Consider the following 22,749-nt stretch of genomic DNA (forward strand, 5'->3'; position numbering starts at 1 on the left):
GTAACTTATTTGGCCTTTTATTAGTAAAAATCAAATCTGTCTTTCATAAATCCGTATTTCACTGAAGGTGAATCACACCCGCATACAAATGAAAGCTTTCTGGTACCTTAGAATGAGTTGTTACAAGTCGTTACAAATACATAAGTGGTTGACGCACCGAACCGAGGCGGCCATGTTGCAGCGCCATTTTTTACGTTGAGTGACAGCGTGAGCGTAGGTAACCACGGAAACGGCCTGTTAAAACTGTCACCACTGTGTAGTGTGAGGAAGGACGGAGGCACTGGTGTTGCATTCAGGTGCAGTCAGGCAGACGGCCGTCGGCAATCCAACCGGATGTCATTTTACTCCACCAGAGAAAGACGGTAAAACAATACCACATCACCATGACAACATATTGTCAGGCCTGTATTGTTCTGCCTCGTGCTGGCGGACCACTTGTTTACATAGACGCTTGTTTATCCTGTTACATGCAGCGTCTGTTGTCTGTCTGACGTCTGCCCCATTTCACCTGAATGCAACATCAAGAATACGTTCAGATATGCAACCGCACCGCTAGATGGGGGGAATTCCTACGTACTATACCTTTAAATCACCAGAACTAACAAAGTGATCGATTGATCAGCTCATCAATAATCTCAGAGTCTCTAAAGTCTGCACTGACGTCACAGTTTCCCGTTGCTGACTGCTGAGATGATCTCTGACCTTTGAGGGGCTCGGTCACGTCCTTCCCGGTGAACACGGGTCTGGGGATGGCGGGCGGGGGCTTGATGGCGGCCGGAGCGCCGGCGGGCCGGGCGGCGGCGGCGGCGGCGGCGGCAGCGGGAATCGCACCCGGACCCGGAGTGTGGATCTCCTGGAACGGAGTGGGAGGTAAGATGGCGCCGGTCTGCCGGGCCAGGAAGTTCAGGATGTCCTCCTTCAGGATCCGTCCGTTCCGTCCCGTCCCCACCACCTCGCTGAGCTTGATCTGAGCACACGCCGGTAAAAACACAGTTAACCCTTTAGCTGCCGAGGCTGGAAATGGACATCTGGACATGTTTTTTTTTTGTCTGAATGCTTTTTCTAGGAGAACTTCAACCTGAATTTGTAACATCGGATAATAAATGATCATAAGTGTTAGGTGTCTCTTCCTCTGTGTTTCTAACCCTCCTCTCCTCCATGTGCATTTGTTTTCAACGAAGTCGGTGAGAAATCAGTGGACAGTGGTTCTCAAACTTTTTCAAATCAAGGACCCATAATCAAGCACAAATTAGACGATGGACCCCCATTGGACAAAATTTTGAAGCAAACATGAGAAATACATAAATATTTGTTCTGAGACTGAAGAATGTTACTTTTTTAGTTGATGTACATTCTAATTAGGGCCAATGGTGTGAATTTTTGGAAATATTGTAGAGAAATTTCTGGAAAAAAAGTGGTACAATTTCTCCCAAAACATTTAAACATTTCTAGGAATGTATATATAGTCATAGCAGTGTTTCCCCCAGAAAATTTGTTAGTTAAGGTGGTGTCTGACCTGTCGACGGGGGGGGGGGGGACGAGCAGATCGATCGTCGGGGGGGAACGCACCGCGCCGTATTAAGTTTCGCTTTCAACACGCGCTGCTGTTATGCATGCGCGCTTCTCTGTGGTGTGTATGTGTGTGAGACAGTGTTGGCCAAGCTACTTGGAAAATGTAGTGAGCTAAGCTACAAGTTACTCTGCATGAAATGAAGCTTCACTACACTGAAGCTACCCACCAGAGAAATGTAGCAAGCTACGCTACAATAAAATGACAAAAGTAGCTTAGCTACATCAAAGCTATTTTTTTTAGAAGTTAAATAAAGTTTTTCATTTATATCGGCCCATTGTGAGTGCTGAAAGATCTATGCAAGTACATTCCAAAAAAACCCAAGTGTCTTTTCAAACAGTGGTTCCTAACCTTTCTTGGTCAGATTTTTTTTTAATTCATCAATTAGGCTACTAGACATTTCAGGCGACCTCATTTGAATTTCAAGCGACCCCACGTGGGGTCCCGACCCCAAGGTTGGGAAACACTGTTTTAAAAGACGTCGGCCACGGACGGAGTGGGCGACATGCTGGGACAAGGAGCTTTCGTTTTAACTGCTGCAGTCGTCTCTCCCTCTCGTACTCAGCATGCTGTTCAGGGTGTTTGGTTTGATTCATTAAAAGGCGCGTTCCTACAGGAACGGTCCCGTCACTCAGCCCTCTCAGTGGCCGTGTCTCCGCTGCAGACAGGACGCACCGGCTCTTGGAGCGACGTGCAACGGTGCGCGCGGTCGCTGTGCAGCGATAAAGTTGTCCAGCTACGGCTCTGATTCACGAACTTAACGTCGCTACTGCCCAACACTGGTGTGAGAGGATGCGGCCATCGTCCGACGCTTTATGACAATAAACTGAGTCTCTCTTTGGTTTGTGGACAAAACAAGACATTTGAGGACGTCAGCTGGTGGTTTGGGAAACACTGATTGATGTTTTTCAACATTTTTTAATATTTTATTGACCAAACAACTAATCGGTTAATCGTTTAAATAATCAACAGATTAATCGATAATGAAAATAATCGTTAGTTGCAGCCTTACCAAAAAGAGTTAGTAACTGAATTTACTACATAATAACAGTAACTATTGAGTTAGTTTTATTCCATAAAATGCTCAAATATGTTAGACTAGTTGATGGACCGAAAAAAAAATGTATAACGTAAACTTTAACAGGTGTTTTACTATTTTCTGATGGGACTTCTTGAGTCAAGTAACGGCACATTTTATTGTCAGTAACGGTAACAGCATTGTAACGGGGAAACAGTAACTTTTTTGATAACTGTTACTGAAAAAAGTAGCGCCGTTATTTATTAATCCCTGGTCATAATTGGTCAAGCCCACATTCTGCTCAGAAACATAATGAAAAGAGCCACAAGGCCAAGAAACAGTCTTAAATGGACTGTCCCAAGGAGGTGATAGTCATAAAGTTAAAAAGTTACGTTTTTGTCTGGTCTCAGTAGCTAGGCTACTGATTGGCTTTTCTCTCTGAATCAAATTGTTTTTTTGCATTGTGCTATTTACAAGCTGTGATGTGCTATGTTCATAATTCCCCACGCTGAAGAAAGCCAAGGGCTGAAACGCGTCCGTCAGGCACTGCTGTGCGTTTAATAAATGATTCAAGATTATTTTGTGAGTGCTGCCATTTCAGTTTTTTCTATGTTCATAATGCTTCATCCAGGCAAGATAATAATACTAATAGTGGTAAATGACTGAAAGGTGGGGATGACAAAATAAAGAGGTAAATAAGCCTTGTCCTTTTATCAAAGTTAATGATTTTGCACTTTTTCATGCATACGCTGACTTTTTTGCTTAAAAAAATCCCTATACGGGGCGGTGTTTAGCTCACTGGGTGGAGCTGCCGCCCCATGTTGAGGCTCAGTCCTCGGTGCAGGCGGCCCCGGTTCGAGTCCCGCGTTGGACGGCCCTTTCCTGCGTGTCATTCCCCCACTCTCTGCCTCCCCATTTCCTGTCTCTCTCTCGACTGCACTATCAATTAAAGGCAATAAAAGCCCCAAAAATATAGGCCTACTTAAAAAAAAAAAGAAGACTGGACCAGGACAATAATCTGATACCTTCCACTCCTCCTGCTCGATGCGGAGCACCAGCCGTCCGTCCTCGGTCTGCAGCTTCTGTCTGAGTCGAGCCAGAAGGGCCCGGTCCTCCCAGACCCCCAGGCTGAGTCTGGAGCGCCGCTCGGTGCCGCTCCTCCTCCTCTGCTGCTCCTCCTCGTCCTGCTCCTCCCTCCTCCTCTTGATCCGGGTCTCCCACAGAGCTCTGACCGAGCTGATGGAGCCGCACACCACCACGCCCCCCACCATGGTCACTGTGATGGCTGGAGGAGTTTCTGCAGCAGCTCATCAGCCAGTTCAGCTCATCAGCCAGTTCATCAGGCTGATGAATGGCACCTGGTGGGGTGTGGCCTGGCCGAGCAGAAAGGCTCAGCACTGGACATTCACTCTCTCTCTAGACTCCGGCTGGGGTGGAAGCCCTGCTCCACCTGTGGACTCTTTTGTTTCTTTGTTTCTTTGTTTGTTGGTTTGTTTTGTCTTGGTTCGAGTTGTCTTTAAGTTCATTAATAAATTCTTTTTGTTAAAAATTGCCAAACTCAGTTGTCTCTCCACCTTTTGTCCAGTTCCTGGAACATGGAACGTGACAAAATGGGGGCTCGTCTAAAGCCAGTGTTTTGGGTAGGAATTGTTGGTCTGCTGATGCAGGTTGGTGGAGACGTATACTGAGTTGGTAAGTACAGAGTTTGGAGATAAAGTAAGTGTGGCAAATTTTTTCACTGGTGTTCCCCTCTGTTAGGTGTAGCAGCAGTCCCTAATAGAGGCTCTGCTGCAGTTTTTTTTTGCCTTTACTGTTTTGGGTGGTATCCTGGGAGGGCCCTTGGCGAACTCAGCAATGCCACTGAAGACTAGGGCTGAGTGTAAGTAGGTTTTGGTTAGGCAGTTAGTAGGGGGGACCCAGTGGGGGCGCCACATTTTGTATTGTTTATCTAGACTGTTGGGTTGGGTTCAGGTATGGCTGCCAGTGTTGAGGATTTCATTAAATGTCCCTCTTATGAGTTACTAGAGCAATATACGAAGGAGCAGCTTCTCAAGGTGGCACACCATTATTCGGTTGCGGTGGATGCCAGACGTACAAGGGAGACCATCATGAGTATTGTACAGGCAAATCTGCAAGAGGAAGGAGTCCTGATGGTCGATGATGGTAAGAGTGGGGTTACTACTTCTGTGCCGGGGTTAACCTTTGAACAGCAAAAGGAATTGTTAATGTTGAAATTTGAACATGAAAAGGAGTTAGAAAAAATGAAGTACAAGGTGGAACAAATGAAACTGGAAGTGGAGCAGAATAAGTTGGGGCTGATTTCAGCGGGTAAACTTCCGGTTGGGGCGATCAGGGGGGAATCTGGTTTTGATGTCACTAAACATTTGAGATTAATGCCAAAGTTTGAGGAAAAGGATGTTGAGACATTTTTTGCAATGTTTGAACGTGTGGCTGATGTTAGAGGTTGGCCGGATGAGGAGCGTACACTAATGTTGCAGTGTGTCTTTACAGGAAAAGCACAGGAGGTGTATTCCTCTATGTCGGTGGCGGACTGCAAGGTCTACAAAAAGGTAAAAGCGGCGGTACTAAAAGCCTATGAACTTGTGGCTGAAGCGTACCGACAAAAGTTCAGAGGCTGGAGGAAAACGGGAAAACAAACACATGTGGAATTTGTAAGGGATTTGATTCTGCACTTTAACCGTTGGTGTAAGGCAGATAATGTGGAGACTTTTCCAGAGTTGTGTGATCTAGTAATATTGGAACAGTTTAAACAGACTGTACCAGAACACATCGCCACGTACATCACTGAACGTAAAGTTTCCACTCCAAGTGAAGCAGCAGTTGTAGCTGATGAATATGTACTAACACACAGACGTATATTTGGAGAGCGATTTAACACTGAGAGAGCACACTTTAATGAAAGGGCACACTTTAATGAGAGAGCACACTTTAGTGGGGGACACTCTCAGACAACATCTAGGGCTCCAAGGTCAGAACCCTTTAACAGTAAAGGTGGGCCTGAAGTGTGTCATTATTGTCGACAAAAAGGGCACTGGAAAAATGAATGCCCTACACGTAGTGGTAGAGTTAATCCTGGTCAGGTAAAGTCAGCTGGATTGGTGGCGCCAATGCAGGTTCAAGCCATGGATGGGGCAGAGGTGGAATCAGGTTACCATATATTCCTCTCAGATGGTTTTGTCAGGCTACACGAGAGAGATATGGAAGTCCCCGTGAAGGTGTTGAGAGATTCAGGTTCTATGCACACGTTTGTGAGGGAGGCCATTTTGCCTTTCTCTCTACAGTCAGACACAGGGGGTTGTGTGCCCTGCAGAGGTCTGGCTTTACAAACACTTTTTGTTCCGGTGCATAAAATGTTCTTGTCCTGTGGTTTCTTCCAGGGGAATGTGGAGGTGGCTGTGCGTCCCGAGCTCCCAGTGAGGGGAGTGGACATAATCTTGGGGAATGACCTGGTACCTGATGGTCGTATGTGGCCAGATGATGAAAGACCTGTACTAGTACAAACCCCCCAAGATACGGTTCAGCAGCCACATTTGACATGTCTTCCCTATCCAGTTCCTCCTGGGGGAGTCGATTCTCCAGTGACAGAACCTGAGTCAACAGATCTCTCATGTAATTCCTCTTTAAACTCTGCAGGGGGCGCTGCACATGGCCCAGTGGTGGTACCAGGGGGGCTGTCACAGCAAGCAGTTGAGTTGGAACCATCCACAGTGTGTGCTGTGACTCGGGCCATGGCTGCATCTCTGCCTGATGATGGGGTAACTATGGACAAAGTTAAAGAGTTTTCCTTTGTCGTGCCAGATGATCTTTGTGTTTCTCATGTAGACTTGGCGCAGGAGCAGAGAAAGGATCCATCATTGAAAGACCTGTATGATTTGGTGGTGCCTTCCTGTCAGGTGGGGAACATTAAACAGGGTTATGTACTCCATGATGACGTGCTGTGTAGGATTTGGGCTCCTCATGGTGATGGATTTAGCGGGGATCCCATTGTGCAAGTGGTATTGCCTGAAAAATTTAGAACATCAGTAATTCGGACAGCACATGATGAGGTTGCTGGTCATATGGGGGTCAAAAAGACCTACCATCGGGTGCTACAGCATTTTTTCTGGCCCCGTGTGAAGCGTGATGTTTCTAAATATATAAAAACATGTCATACGTGTCAGGTTACTAGTAAACCAAATCAAACTCTGAAACCTGCACCGTTATATCCGATCCCTGCAGTGAGTCAGCCTTTTGGTCATCTGTTAGTTGATTGTGTGGGGCCGCTTCCTCGGTCCAGGTCTGGTTGTTCCTATTTGTTAACAATAATGTGTCAATCCACCAGATATCCAGCTGCTTATCCACTGCGGTCGATCACAACCAGGTCTGTGGTGAAAGCCATTACTGAGTTTATATCTGTGTTTGGAATTCCCAAAATTATACAAACAGACCAAGGGTCAAACTTTACTTCTCGGCTGTTCTCCCAGGTTCTTAAACAACTTAATGTCACTCATAATATGTCCTCTGCGTATCACCCACAGAGTCAGGGGGCCCTTGAACGTTTTCATCAGCATTTGAAATCGTTGCTGCGTGCTTATTGCACTGAGTTGAAGGCAGACTGGCAGGACGGCTTACCATGGCTCATGTTGGCGGCCAGAGAAGTTGTACAAGAGAGTACAGGCTTCAGTCCTAACGAGCTGGTCTTTGCTCACACTGTTCGGGGTCCCTTGTCTGTCATTAGTGATCAGTGGGTTGCGTCTGATCCCCCAAAGAATCTGATTTCTTATGTAAATGGGTTTAGACATAGGCTCTATGAGGCTGGGGAATTGGCGAAACAAAATTTGCAAATGGCTCAAAAGAAAATGAAGCAGCTGTTTGACCGCAAAGTAGAGCGACGTGAGTTCTGTGCAGGAGACCAGGTTTTGGTCTTGCAGCCATTGATTGAATCACCTTTTCAGGCTAAGTTTTTTGGGCCCTGTAATGTTGTTCGTCGGGTTTCAGAGCAAAACTACCTGATTGAGATGCCAAATAAAAGAAAATCAGTTAAGGTCTGTCATGTTAATTTGATCAAACCATATTTTGCACGTGATGTTTCTGATGTTGTGGTTCCAGATAACCCTGTTTTGGTGGCCGGTACGGAGCAGGAGGAAGAGATGTCGGGTGATGTGGTGCTGCAACCTCGACTTAAAAATTCGGAAACTTTGGCCAAGTTGGATTCGCTGCTTGGGCAGGTGGATGAGGATAAAAGGAATCAACTGGTTGGTCTTATTCAAGCATATCCAGGTCTTTTCTCTGATACTCCTACATGTACTAACTTGATAGAACATGATGTTGAGGTGGGGGATGCAAAACCCATCGCCCAGCGGTTCTATCGGGTTAGCCCTGAAAAGCGACAGATATTGGATTCAGAGGTAGATTATATGCTTGAAAATGGTCTTGCTGTGCCTTCTACTTCTAGTTGGTCATCTCCCTGTCTTCTTGTCAGCAAGCCGGATTCCACATTTAGGCCATGTACTGACTTTAGGAAGATTAATGCTGTGACAAAACCTGATTCCTTCCCTCTTCCCAGGATGGATGATTGTGTCGATCAGGTGGGGTCGGCCAAATATGTTAGTAAGTTCGACCTTCTTAAAGGTTATTGGCAGGTTCCACTTTCTGAGAGAGCAAGGGAGATTTGTTCATTTGTGACTCCATCTGGTTTGTATTCATATACCGTGATGCCGTTTGGGTTGCGCAACGCTCCAGCCACCTTTCAAAGATTAATGAATAAGGTGGTTCGGGGGCTGGAGGGTTGTGCAGTCTATTTGGATGATGTTGTGATATATAGTGATACATGGGAGAAACATTTGGAGCAGGTGAAGGCTTTGTTTGACAGGCTACTTTGGGCACAGCTAACGGTCAATCTGGCAAAATGTGAATTTGCCAAGGCCACCGTGACCTATTTGGGGAAGGTGGTGGGGCAAGGAGAAGTGCGTACCATTGAGGGAAAGGTCAGGGCGATCCGTGACTTCCCTGTTCCAACGACAAAGAGGGAATTGTTACGTTTCTTGGGAATGGCTGGTTATTACAGGGAGTTTTGTCCCAATTTTGCTTCTGTGGGTGCTCCTCTAACTGACTTGTTAAAAGGTGATGTTAAATATGTTTGGTCTCCCATCTGTCAACAGGCATTTAACCAGTTGAAGGACTTGTTGTCATCAGCTCCAGTGCTTGCTGCTCCTAGGTTGGATCGCCCCTTCAAGTTGCAGGTGGATGCAAGTGATGCTGGAGCTGGGGCTGTGTTGTTACAGGTGGAGGAGAGGGGGGTTGAGAGACCTGTTAGTTACTTCTCTAAGAAGTTTAAAAATTACCAGCGTAACTATTCAGTAATCGAAAAAGAAGCCCTCGCATTGGTCATGGCCCTCCAACATTTTGATGTCTATATTGGGTCAGGTTCTTCTTTGATTGTTTATACTGACCACAATCCACTAACCTTTTTGCGTTCATTGCAGAATCCGAATCAGAGGTTGATGCGGTGGGCCTTGTTTTTGCAGCCCTATCATTTGGATATCCGTCACATTAAGGGCAGGGATAATCTGGTGGCGGATACTTTGTCACGTGCTCCTTTGTCATAATATGTTGTGCTATGTACTTTTCTCTCTGCTTCTGTCCAGGCCGGGCTCCCATCCGTATGTGCTCTTAAAGATGCTTCTTCTGGATCCACAGTTGCGGAGTCATTGGGTTTGGGGGTGTTGGTGAGGTAATGGGGAGGAGGGAGGGGTTCTGCATTGCATGTTGTTTGATAAGGTGCTTACCTGGACTGTGACCTGGCAGTCGTGTTGGGTTATGGATTTGTCTAGATGTAGGTAGTGTATTGGATTGGACGTTGTGTTTTTTTTCTCTGGTATGTGTCTTGCAGGGTCGGAGGTCAGAGGTGGTACCTCTGTCTTGGCCGGGGGGGTGTGATGGCTGGAGGAGTTTCTGCAGCAGCTCATCAGCCAGTTCAGCTCATCAGCCAGTTCATCAGGCTGATGAATGGCACCTGGTGGGGTGTGGCCTGGCCGAGCAGAAAGGCTCAGCACTGGACATTCACTCTCTCTCTAGACTCCGGCTGGGGTGGAAGCCCTGCTCCACCTGTGGACTCTTTTGTTTCTTTGTTTCTTTGTTTGTTGGTTTGTTTTGTCTTGGTTCGAGTTGTCTTTAAGTTCATTAATAAATTCTTTTTGTTAAAAATTGCCAAACTCAGTTGTCTCTCCACCTTTTGTCCAGTTCCTGGAACATGGAACGTGACAGTCACCACGACGACGACGACGTCACAGCGCCGCGCGGGGAGACAGGCGAGATGACCTCTGACCTCTGAGCTGCAGCCTCGCTCTCCTCCTGATCATCCTGTAGGAACAAATACAAAACATTTCATTTCTATTTTACTAAATAAATTGTGAAGAAAACTGTTTTTTTTTTATTATTCATTTAATTGAAGCCTATATTGAGGCCACATTTTGTAATAATGTAATTAATTTCACCTCATGATGTAATATTTTGTAAAATCTGCAACAGTTTGTAACATTTTGTAACCTTTTTTTTGTAAAATTCTTGAACGCAATATGTAATAAACTTTGCCGCATATTGTAATAAATTGTTACATTTTGCACAAAATTATTACATTTTCTATATGAAAAAGTGCAACACTTATGTTGTATTTTGTAATAATGCAATATGTAACAACTTATAACAAAATGCGGCAAAGTTTATTACACATTTATTGCATTATAATGCAACTTTATTACATAATGTGGCACTACAAGGCCTAATCTATTATTTGTATTATTTAAATTAATGTGTTTGTTTTTTTAAGCATCTTAAATTACTCTTTGTCTATTTATATATTTATCTTTTTTTTTTAAGTTATTAGGGAGAGATGCACATAAATTTCGTTGTGCTTCGTTGCTCGATGACAATAAAGGAAAATTTAAATTTACAATATAAGAGAAAATCATCGTTCTGGTGAAACGACGTCAGTGATTTATTTGATTTTTTTTCCCATTTATCTTCACGTTGTCAGTTACACATAGAATTTTAAAAAAACTACTGTAGTACATTTAGTTTACAGTGTAGTATCTTAAAAGTATTGTTAGTTGTATTTTCATTAGTGCTGTAACAACATCTCTGTCCCGTCTGTCCGTCCTGGGTGAGGGATCCCTCCTCTGTTGCTCACCCTGAGGTTTCTCCAGTTGTTTCCCTGTTAAAAGGGTTTTCCATGGAGTTTTTCCTCAGTGGATGTGAGGGTCTAAGAGCAGAGGATGTTGTTACGATGTCATGTAAAGACCTTTGAGACAAACTGGTGGTAAAAACGGGCTATACAAATAAAATTGCCTTGCCTTGTATTATTACAGTGCAGTGATATAACAATGCACAGTGTTATTGTTGTGTAGTATCACAGTAATGGACTGTTGTGTTACAGTGTTGTGGTACTGTAATCTAACAGTGTTGTAGAACTACAGTATAATTACAGTAGTATTATCATAGCACCACTGTGTTATTGTAGTATTCAAAGTATTACAGTGTTGTATTATCAGAGTACAGCTGTACAGTGTTGTAGTAGTATCACACAGTACCACAGTGTTAGTGTTGTAGTCGGTGAACACTGGTGTCATGTTGTAGTTAGTGTTGTATTACCATAGCTCTGTAGTATTGCAGTACTGTGGTACTACAGTATAACAGTGAAGTAATATTACAGTGTAGCAGTATTGCATTGTAGTATTATTGTAGTAGTACTGCAGTATTACACAGTCTCAGTGTAGCAGCTCTCACCTTGTCTCAGCGCAGCGGCAACAGTCGTCGTCCATGCTGCTGAGAAATTTGACCTCAGATCAGATCAGCTGCTGGTTAATTTTAGTCAGAGTCTCCAGGTCACGTGACCGACAGATACCCCCACCTCTTACCCTCTTACCCCCCCTCTTACCCTCTTACCCCCCCTCTTACCCTCTTACCCCCCTCCACTCAGAGTCACATGACTGGGCCGGTCCTGGGTCCAGGGAGGGAGAGGAGTCGGGGTCTCTCAGCCAATCAGAGCGAAGGACCTCCCACCTCCTCTCTGACCTCTGGAGTTTCTGACCGTGTGTGTCCTCCTGCACGTTGGGACGTTGTCATGGTGACGGCAGCATCTGGTCCACACACAGCAGCCCTACAGAAGAAGGATGGGATGTAGGAGCTCAGTGCATCATGGGAGTTTGGTGAAAGAAGCTAAAATGAGTCGTAGCAACAAGTAATAAATATTTGACACATGAAGTAAATACATTGGCCTTTGGTCAGCCCTAGATATTATGGTATTAAACTACATCTTTTTATTTAACTAGGCTAGTTAAATCACAGTAGCATACTGATGTGTTGAACTTACAGGCTTGTTACTAATGTGACCGGCACTAGGGATACTTGTGTATGACAACGCCACTCTCTTTAAAGGGGAGAGACCCTGGACTACACGCAGTGTGACTAATTTACAGCAACCACTCCCCACTCAGGTTAATACCTATTAGGGCAAGGACAAGCAGAGGCTTTTGAAGTTATACAAAAATAAAGTTTATTTTAACAATATCCCCTCAACAATAAAATCAATACTTTTGTATTTGATCAGGCTGATACCTAGAGTTGGACACACACATAACCAGGTGAATACTGTTATGCATTTAAAGGTTCGAAGGCACTACACACTTCAAAGACACTGCACACTTAAAGGTTCAAAGGCACTGCACACTTAAACAGCTCAAAACACTGTATACTGAAAGGTTCAAAGGCACTGCACACTTAAACAGCTCAAAACACTGTATACTGAAAGGTTCAAAGGCACTGCACACTTAAACAGTTCAAAAACACTGTATACTTAAAGGTTCGAAGGCACTGCACACTTCCAGAGCAAACATTAAATTCTACGACACCATGGAAAGGTGGATGGTCACAACTATCAAGATATAAGCGCAACAAAACAAAAACAAAAATGGAGACACTAATTATAAGGATCTCTGGGAGGAGAGAACAGTGGCTGCCCTGCCGACGTGTGTCGCCAGTTCAGCCTACAAAACAGAATAAATACATTACAAGAAATTCAACAGTATTATTAAAACTGACCCAGATGATACCCATGCCCAGTCTCTCGTACCTGCTTTGAGCTAAGCTGTAGCGCATCCAGGTAATACAGTAGATAGACTGGGACAGCTAATGCTGCTGGTCATAAAGTGCTGATGATTAATATCTACAAATATAACAGGAAATACAAAGTTAAATAAACCACCGAATGTACAGCAGCAGACAGGTGGCAACATCATATTAGGTGGACATATTATTAGTAGCTCCCACCTTAAACTGCTACGAGGTAAGGCCTACAGGTATGAGGTACAATGCAGTTTAACCCTCATGGCACCAACAGACACACTAAAATGCACTGAGAAGTAATATAACAGGAAATACAAAGTTAGATAAACCACAGAATGTACAGCAGCAGACGGGTGGCAACACCATATTAGGTGGGCATATTATTAGTGGCTCCCACCTTAAACTGCTACGAGGTAAGGCCTACAGGTACGAGGTACAATGCAGTTTAACCCTCATGGCACCAACCGACACACTAAAAATGCAAGGACAGGTAAATAATCTAAACTCAATAAAACACAAGCATATAGACCCAGAAAAGTGTTTACCTCTTTTCTTCTCAGACCTACGACGCCGGCAACAGGAGCATGGACGAGGGTGAGCTACGAGAACAAACGTGGACTTGCAAAGTCCCGCGAGATCCTAGTCTCATGTACTGTGTGGCTGCTGTTGCTAGGTTCCCCACCTGGTGACCTGGGTCCTAGCGTCCCATATGTTACATACACCCCCACTTTAAAAGGTCGCCGTCCCGGTGACATAACTCACTTTACTTAGCAGGAACATTAGTCTCGTGGCCTGTGTGCTAAAGGGTCTGGAGGCCGTTGGGCTAGGGGTTGGGGTAGACGGAATGGGTTTGAATGCTGCCCAGCTGTGGTTCGGTGGGAGCGCCGTATCATCTCTGGTCCCAACAAGAACTGGGGGGCTGTTTCTGGCCCTTCAGGAGAGGGTGGATTGCTCTCTGGGAGACCTACAGGTTCTTCCATGGACACAAGGCCAGTCTCTGGGGGCTGGGGGTCTGGGGCTGGCTCCTGTTCGGCAATAGAGCTAACGTTACAGGGGGAGCTGATGAAACCTGACAGAAGGCTGCTGTTACTGTCCTCATCCTCGCTAGCGTTTCCTAAGGGGGGGGTTTCATCCCTCTGTCTGGGGGGAGGGGGGGCCACTAGTGGTTCTGAGACCAGCACGCCTCTCTCAGTGATTGGTCTTAGTTCAGAGCGATGAACAGTTTTCTGCTGTTCTGGGTTGGATCGGGACTGGATCTTGTATACTGTACCGACATTATCCAGGCATTTCACCACTTGGTAGACTGTTGATTCCCAGACATCTTGGATTTTTCTACGTCCTAGTACATGGTTCTTCCGATAGACCAGAGTGCCAACTGGAAGGATGGCTGTGGTTGTTGGAGGTTGGCGCTGCTCTCTGGCTGTGGCAGCTGCCTCCAAATGCTTTTTAGCTGCCACATACACAGAAGCCAAGTGATCTTGATGCTTGGTGACCCAGTCATCTGGTGTGATTGAAGCTGGATCCTCATCCGCTTGCCCCAGTAGTAGGTCAACAGGTAGCTGGGGTTTCTGACCAAACATCAGTTCGTATGGTGAATGACCTGTTGACTGGTGGACTGTTGTATTGTAAGCAAACACCAACTGGGGGAGCAATTGAGGCCATTTTCGCTTTTTCTCTCCTGGGAGGCAGCGCAAGAGATCAAAAAGGGTTCGATTAAACCTCTCGCATTGTCCATTTCCCTCTGGGTGGTAAGGGGTCGTCCTGCTTTTTGCAATCCCATACAGCTGGCAAAGGCGTTTGAGTAGTTCACCTTCAAAGTTGCGGCCTTGGTCCGAATGAATTCTTTTAGGCACTCCATAGGTGTAAAACCATTTTTCCGTGAGGATTTTAACAACAGTATGGGCCTTCTGGTCCGATGTTGGATATGCTTGAGTGAATTTGGAGAAAACGTCGGTCACGACCAAGACATGCTCTCTCCCATCACTGGCTCTTTCCAAGGTGGTAAAGTCAATGGCAACGACCTCTAAAGGTTTGGAGGCCGTCAGATGTCCCATGAACGTCCGGACTGAGGGCCGCACTGCTTTGGCAATGATGCAACGTTCACACTCTTTGCACCACTGGTCAATGTCTGAACGCATATTTGGCCAGTAGCATCTTTCTCTGACCAAGGCTGTCGTCCTTTCTGCCCCCTGGTGGCCGTGATTGTCATGTAAACTGGTCAGTACTTCTGCTTGTAGTGCTTTTGGTAATAGCAGCTGGTGAACTGTCTGTCGGCTTGGGGGCATCTGTACCTCTCTGTAAAGCACATTGTCCTTTTCCTTGATTCTCCTCCATTGTCGGACAAGCTCCAAAACCTGGTTGGGTTCTCTAGACCGTTCTGCTCTGTTTGGGGGGCGTCCTCTCCTCCAGTAGGGGAGAAATGCTTTGACCACTGGGTCTGTGGCTTGCAGGGCCTGCAGATCAGCCTTCTCCCGCACCGGAGCTGCGTCCACTGCCATGACGTTACCAGTGAGCTGTGGTTGTGTGGGAGAGTACTTTTTGGAGCCAGTCATTTGTGATGGAATGTTAAAACCAGGCACGATGTCAGAAATGGAATGTACTGCTGGGGTGTTCGGTTGACGGGAAAGGGCATCAGCATTACGGTTGGCTGCTCCGGGGCGGTATTTAATGTCAAAGTTGAAACTGGCCAATTCGGATGCCCACCGTTGCTCTACAGCTGCTAGCTTGGCCGTCTGGAGGTAGCTCAGGGGGTTGTTGTCTGTGTACACGGTGAAAGCCGTCCCCAGAAGGTATTCCCTGAACTTTTCTGTGATGGCCCACTTCAAAGCAAGGAATTCTAATTTCATGGAGCTGTAGTTTGACATGTTTCGTTCACTTGGTCTAAGCCCCCGGCTGGCAAATGCGATTGGCCGACGGGCTCCACCCTGTTCTTGAGCAAGTACTGCACCCAAGCCCTGGTGGCTGGCATCCACTTCTAGGATAAAGGGCTTCTTGAAGTCGGCGTAGCCAAGGACAGGAGTAGTGACAAGCTTGTTTTTAAGTGTCTGAAATGCTTTTTCACATGACTCACTCCACTGTCCTTCCAACTTGGCACTGACCTTTGACCTTGGTTTTTTCTTGCTTCCTTCTAGCTCTCCAACCAGTCGATGAAGCGGGGCTGCATGCTTTGCGAACCCTTCTACAAAACGCCTGTAGAAGGAGGCAAAACCCAAGAAGCCGCGTAATTCAGTGACGGTGGATGGGCGCTTCCACTCTGCCACTGCCCTGGTCTTCTCTGGGTCGGTTGCCACACCGGCAGGGGAGATGATATGACCAAGGTATCGCACCTCCCGCTGAAAAAAATGGCATTTAGACATCTTCAGTTTCAGGTTATGCTGCTGGAGCCGACTCAGGACCATCTCCAACCGCTGCAGGTGTTGACTGAAGGAGGTGGAGAAAATTATGATATCGTCTAAATACAGCAGCAATGACTGAAAACTCTGATCCCCGAAGATACGTTCCATTAGGCGCTGGAAAGTTCCTGGCGCATTACAAAGTCCAAATGGCATTCTGTTAAACTCGAAGAGGCCAAACGGGGTGCAGAATGCCGTCTTCTCTTTGTCTCTCTCTGACATTGGCACCTGGTTGTATCCACTTGCCAAGTCGAGCGTTGAGAACCATTTGGCACCAGTAAGAGCATCCAAAGATTCTTCAATGCGCGGCAGCGGATATGCGTCTTTCCTCGTCTTGGCGTTGAGTTGTCGATAATCAACACACAGCCGGATGTCACCACACTTTTTCTGAACAACTACAATGGGGGAGGAGTAAGGGCTGGAGCTCACTCTCACAATCCCTCGCTGTAACAGTTCTTGTATGTGGGACTTGACAAGTGAAAATTGAGATGGGGGGAGACGGCGGTACCGCTGACGAACAGGGACGTCATCTATCAGTGGGATCTCATGGTAGATCAGGTCAGTACAACCCAAATCCCCATCATCCAGGCTGAATGCATCTCGGTACTTTGTCAGCAAACTCTTGGCTGCTTGTGCATCATTAACAGGGAGATCGGGCCAATTCAGTTCACTCAGGCCAGGGAGGGGGTGGGGGGGGGAGGCCTCTACTGCCGTAGACTGGATGAATACCACCTGCCGGCCTTCGTCCTGTGTCTGCTCCTCCACCTGTACAGCCTGGGAAGAGGAATGTAGATCGGCCAAATGTAACGTCCCCAACACTGTTTTTGATCTCAGCCACTGGTCTTCCTCACCAACATTAACAACAGGGATGTTGACAGTTCCTCTGGAAACAGTGAGGAGGGCGCTAGATATGAGCAGGTTCATGGGTAACCGACCTTTTCCGTAGGGCAGAGGCTCCAGCAATACAGTACCAAGGGCTGGGCCTGGGCCTTGGTTGCAGGTGGCCTGGACGAACTGTAGGGAGCCCGCTGGTATCCGGATTGCCGGTCCCGGTGGTGTCACAGCCTCCCCTACATGGCCAGTCTGCAAGAGGCGGTCCATCTGTTGGTACTCTGACAATGCACGCCCCCATTCCCTCTCAGCTTGTTTTACTAGAGGAGAAGAAAAGAGATTGTCACCATGTTCCCTGAATAATACAGAGTAACAGCCACTGATAATGTTCATTCCCAACAGACCAGGTACTACAGTTTTCCTTTGTTGGGAAGCTGGATCAGGGGGGTCTTTTACCACCAGGATGCCCATCTGTGGGAGGGTGGTGCCGAGAACTTCAACGTCTAACTCCACATACCCCAAATATGGAATATCTAATCCATTAGCTGCTGTTAATTTGAGCCAGGTACAAGATTTCAGTTGCTCATTTGTTTGTGGCATCAGATACTGTTCAAAGAAAGCCTGTGTTACAGTAGTTACCATTGATCCAGTATCAAGTAAGGACGGCACCTCCACCCCCCCTACTCTGATCTTTACTACTGGGCAGCGTCCAATTAGCCGGGATGCCAGACTTGCCTGTTTTGAACCCACAAATCCCCCTTCTGGTATCGGGTTCCCAACACCAGAGGGCGCTAGTTTTCCTGCTGCTCCACTGCATTCACTCTTGCTCCCACCCATTGGCCCCGTCCCCGTGATCCCACCCCCCCAGGGAGACCACCCATTTCAACCCGACAAAATCTAGCAATATGACCTGCCTTGTGACACCGCATGCATATTGGTTTTCCATCTGGCTGGAACTGGTATTGTTTTGGCCTGCTGCTGCTGGGGGGATCCTGGGGGCTTGTATAATTAGGGGCAGTGGACGAAGAGCCTAAGTGTTTAAGAATGGCATCTAGCTGTACTTGCTGTTTGCGTAAACACTCCTTCAATTCTGCCAGCTCATCACTGGACCTAGCAGCAATGGCGTTGGTGCCGACATCACCTTGACCTAATCCTGAAGCATTCGAATCACAGGAGTATGCTCGTGCTCTTTGTCCACAAGCAGGGGGCCCTCGCTTTTCCCATTTGATAGCTGCATTACGTACATCTTTGAAGGAATGGTTAGGATGTTGCCGAACCAAGTGGGCCAATTCACGGTGTAATTTGGTGTCACGTACGTTTTCAATGAATGTGTCACGGATCACCAAATCTGAATTCGAAACCCCCCTTGGATCTTTACTTTCAAGTAGTTCCATCAAATGCAACAAAGCATGGGAAAACTCACGTATGGACTCATTATCCTGTTGCCGGCGTTGAAAAAATTGTCTCTGTAAGCTCACATATGTTTGATCACACCCAAAATTATCAAGCAGTATTGTGAAAATAGCCTCTGGTGTGGCTCTATCAGTTGGAGAGCTAAATTTTACCTCCCGCTTAGCTTCCCCATCTAGCAGATCACAAAGAAATGTTGCTTGTTCAACCTGTGTGTGCTGCACAAACAGTGACTTTTTTGCTTCTTCTACCCAGTCTTCTACAGTTAACCCATCCTGAGCTATATCTCCTGAAAACCGTGGACATTTCCTCTCTCTTGGTGCATACATGTACACCCGCCCCGTTGAATCACTACTGACATTATTAGTTACTACACGGCTAGATGGCCCAGGGACCTCTACATTTACTGTTCCGTTTCCCCCATCTTTGAGTCTATTATTTTCTGCTTTTAGTTGCTGAACAAGTTCAGTCAAGGCTCTGATTTGTTCCTCTGATTCAGACATTTTAATTGACTTTCTCAAAAAAAACAACACCACCCAACAATCAATTCTTGGACATGGGTGAGCGAACCCCCCCAAGAATAATGTCTTTGTCCACTGTGTGTGTAAACGCTGGTGGTTCGGCGTTGCAGCTAGAGGGCGGTGTTGCAGCTAGAGTGCGGTGGATGTCCTCTGGATCTCCTCTTGGGCAACCACTGTCCTCCTCCTCCACCCCCAACCCTTGCTACCTTAGTGTCTCCAAATAAATAAATAAAAAAAACACACACAAAAAAAAAAACCTCCGCGATCCTGTCGACAACGCCAAATGTGACCGGCACTAGGGATACTTGTGTATGACAACGCCACTCTCTTTAAAGGGGAGAGACCCTGGACTACACGCAGTGTGACTAATTTACAGCAACCACTCCCCACTCAGGTTAATACCTATTAGGGCAAGGACAAGCAGAGGCTTTTGAAGTTATACAAAAATAAAGTTTATTTTAACAATATCCCCTCAACAATAAAATCAATACTTTTGTATTTGATCAGGCTGATACCTAGAGTTGGACACACACATAACCAGGTGAATACTGTTATGCATTTAAAGGTTCGAAGGCACTACACACTTCAAAGACACTGCACACTTAAAGGTTCAAAGGCACTGCACACTTAAACAGCTCAAAACACTGTATACTGAAAGGTTCAAAGGCACTGCACACTTAAACAGCTCAAAACACTGTATACTGAAAGGTTCAAAGGCACTGCACACTTAAACAGTTCAAAAACACTGTATACTTAAAGGTTCGAAGGCACTGCACACTTCCAGAGCAAACATTAAATTCTACGACACCATGGAAAGGTGGATGGTCACAACTATCAAGATATAAGCGCAACAAAACAAAAACAAAAATGGAGACACTAATTATAAGGATCTCTGGGAGGAGAGAACAGTGGCTGCCCTGCCGACGTGTGTCGCCAGTTCAGCCTACAAAACAGAATAAATACATTACAAGAAATTCAACAGTATTATTAAAACTGACCCAGATGATACCCATGCCCAGTCTCTCGTACCTGCTTTGAGCTAAGCTGTAGCGCATCCAGGTAATACAGTAGATAGACTGGGACAGCTAATGCTGCTGGTCATAAAGTGCTGATGATTAATATCTACAAATATAACAGGAAATACAAAGTTAAATAAACCACCGAATGTACAGCAGCAGACAGGTGGCAACATCATATTAGGTGGACATATTATTAGTAGCTCCCACCTTAAACTGCTACGAGGTAAGGCCTACAGGTATGAGGTACAATGCAGTTTAACCCTCATGGCACCAACAGACACACTAAAATGCACTGAGAAGTAATATAACAGGAAATACAAAGTTAGATAAACCACAGAATGTACAGCAGCAGACGGGTGGCAACACCATATTAGGTGGGCATATTATTAGTGGCTCCCACCTTAAACTGCTACGAGGTAAGGCCTACAGGTACGAGGTACAATGCAGTTTAACCCTCATGGCACCAACCGACACACTAAAAATGCAAGGACAGGTAAATAATCTAAACTCAATAAAACACAAGCATATAGACCCAGAAAAGTGTTTACCTCTTTTCTTCTCAGACCTACGACGCCGGCAACAGGAGCATGGACGAGGGTGAGCTACGAGAACAAACGTGGACTTGCAAAGTCCCGCGAGATCCTAGTCTCATGTACTGTGTGGCTGCTGTTGCTAGGTTCCCCACCTGGTGACCTGGGTCCTAGCGTCCCATATGTTACACTAAGTATGTATTAATTATCATGATAAATAAAACTCAACCTCACACAGCTCCATGTTGTCTCTGTGTGGTGTTCAGGGACAGTCAGGACAGTCTGAGGACAGAGTTTATATTAATGCACCGTGACACAGTGGCAGGTCTCTGTACGTCTTCACCACAGATCACAGATCAGCTGTTCAGCTGGAGGAGGAAAACTCAGCTGTTCTCGGTTCCACCGCGACGTGCGCCTGGCGTTTGTTTTTTCTCTCCATTTATCAAGCTCCGGTAGCGACCCAGGTAAAATACGGGAGGACACCGTGCAGCTTCTTCATTAAATCCAAACAGTCCGACACAGCGACGCAGACGCACTGCTCCTCTTTGACTCTAAAGTCTCAGCAACCGGACTTATACTGAGTCTCCAGACCAGTTGGACCAGTCCCAGCCTGGTCAGATGCGTAGAACTGATGAAGCCTCTTGGATGAAGGTGAAACGTCTTCAGACAAATAACTAAGTCCAGTTGCTTTCGATTTAACCTCCTTTGAAAAAATAAAAATAAAAAATGTTGTAGTGAAAATGATTTTTTTTTTTACACGAGTCAAAACGAGCGTCAAATCGCGTATCTCGCGTTTGGTCGCGCGTCAAAGCTCGCGCGAAAAAAAAGCGTTCCTCGTGTTTGGTGGGAAGCCCCTTGTGGGTCTTCCCACCAAACACGATGAAATAGACGAAGACGCGAGGGTCCCGTCGCCATAAAAGAATCGCGTGTATTGCGTCGCAAAAAAAAAAGTCGCGTATACCGCGTCGCGCGCCTAATCGCGTCTCGCGCCTAATCGCGTCTTTGCGTCACGGCCTTTTACACCGCGGACGTAACGAATAAACGGTGACGGTGTGAACGGACAACATAGAACAGGACCAGACGTGGTGTTGTTTCCTCTTTTCACCGACAGCTCCACTCTCCCTTACTTACACTAACTACTGTTATTGTTGAGGCCAGAGAATTGTGGGATTTGTAGTTTTTGACCAATCGCAGGTTGTGCTCTTTCTGTTTTTGTGATTTTCCCGGTTCACACATGTATTTTTTTTTAGGGGCAAATGCGAGTGAAATGCTCGCCCATGGTGGGCATAAGAACATTTAAGACCTGTCTAAAATTATTTAAGACTTGAACACAATAATTCAACAAATTTAAGACATTTTAAGGCCTAAAATTTAGATTTTCAAATTTTTGACTTTTTAAGACCCCGCGGATACCCTGTAACTATTACCCCTGGCAAAAAATGTATTTAATGAAATTTAATTTAATTTCAATGAAAAACATCTGATACAGGATATAAATCCTTTACATCAGACTCAAATAAATAACAACATACAAAAATTAAACACAAATATACCAACTACATACATAATCACTAAAATACATATAACAGAATAATCCCCAAAAATCTCAATAAAACTACAAAACAAAAACAAGAAAGAGAAAGAGAATTGTATTGTTCTGTATATAATTATATATATATACCGTATATATATATAAAGCAATTAAAAAAATGTTTTTTTCATTGAAAGAGATTACTGTTTCATTTATACTTTGTTGGATTGGTTTTTTGTTTCTTCAGTGTTTTTTAAACAGCCAGAAATGATCTCATCTGGTCTGGCTGTTTAAATAGATTTTAAAAATGCAAATATACAGTACATCAGTCAAATACATTGGGAACATTTCCCCATGTGTTTCAAATTTAAACTTCAAATCTCATTAAATTTGCTAATAGTTGGGGAAAAGTTCTTTAATTGTGAAATAATCAAAACTTTATATATTCTACATTATAAATGTTGTTTATTTGACCAGATAACATTTAATTTAAATCCCATTTTGTTCCTGAATCCACCAAACTGCTGGGATCAGAATAATCCTGATGTTCTGGATCAACGTTTTCCTGATCCGACTAAAAAGCTCTGAACGACACAAACTGATGAAGGTTTGATCCATTTTCAAGATTTGATCTGATCAATGATCCAAAATCCGATCAGTTTTTAACCCTTTGTAACAACTGGGTCCAGGACCAGAAAGTGACTTCTCCCACGTTATCTGAGGAAACTGAACTCACCACAAACGACTCAGACTTGGTTCACTTCAACTTTATTGAGTTTTTTTTTTTTTCTTTTTTTTTCTTTTT

The 22,749-nt window shown here is 45.3% G+C and overlaps 1 protein-coding gene and 1 long non-coding RNA gene across 2 annotated transcripts in view; one reads left to right on the forward strand and one right to left on the reverse strand.

Annotated features, from left to right (window-relative positions):
* LOC146992251 (uncharacterized) overlaps positions 1–22,749 on the forward strand; it is a 50,662-nt gene that overhangs the window by 1,212 nt on the left and 26,701 nt on the right. The window lies entirely within an intron of this gene.
* On the reverse strand, positions 4,006–11,464 carry LOC146992252 (uncharacterized). Its single transcript, XR_015036324.1, has 3 exons — positions 11,373–11,464; positions 10,777–10,848; positions 4,006–9,950 (listed from the first exon to the last, which is right to left on the reverse strand). It is a non-coding gene; the product is annotated as an uncharacterized LOC146992252 (long non-coding RNA).

The sequence above is a fragment of the Trachurus japonicus genome, chromosome 1, assembly GCF_045865225.1.
Source record: "Trachurus japonicus isolate A0001 chromosome 1, Traja_1.0".
Taxonomy (NCBI): Eukaryota; Metazoa; Chordata; class Actinopteri; order Carangiformes; family Carangidae; genus Trachurus; species Trachurus japonicus.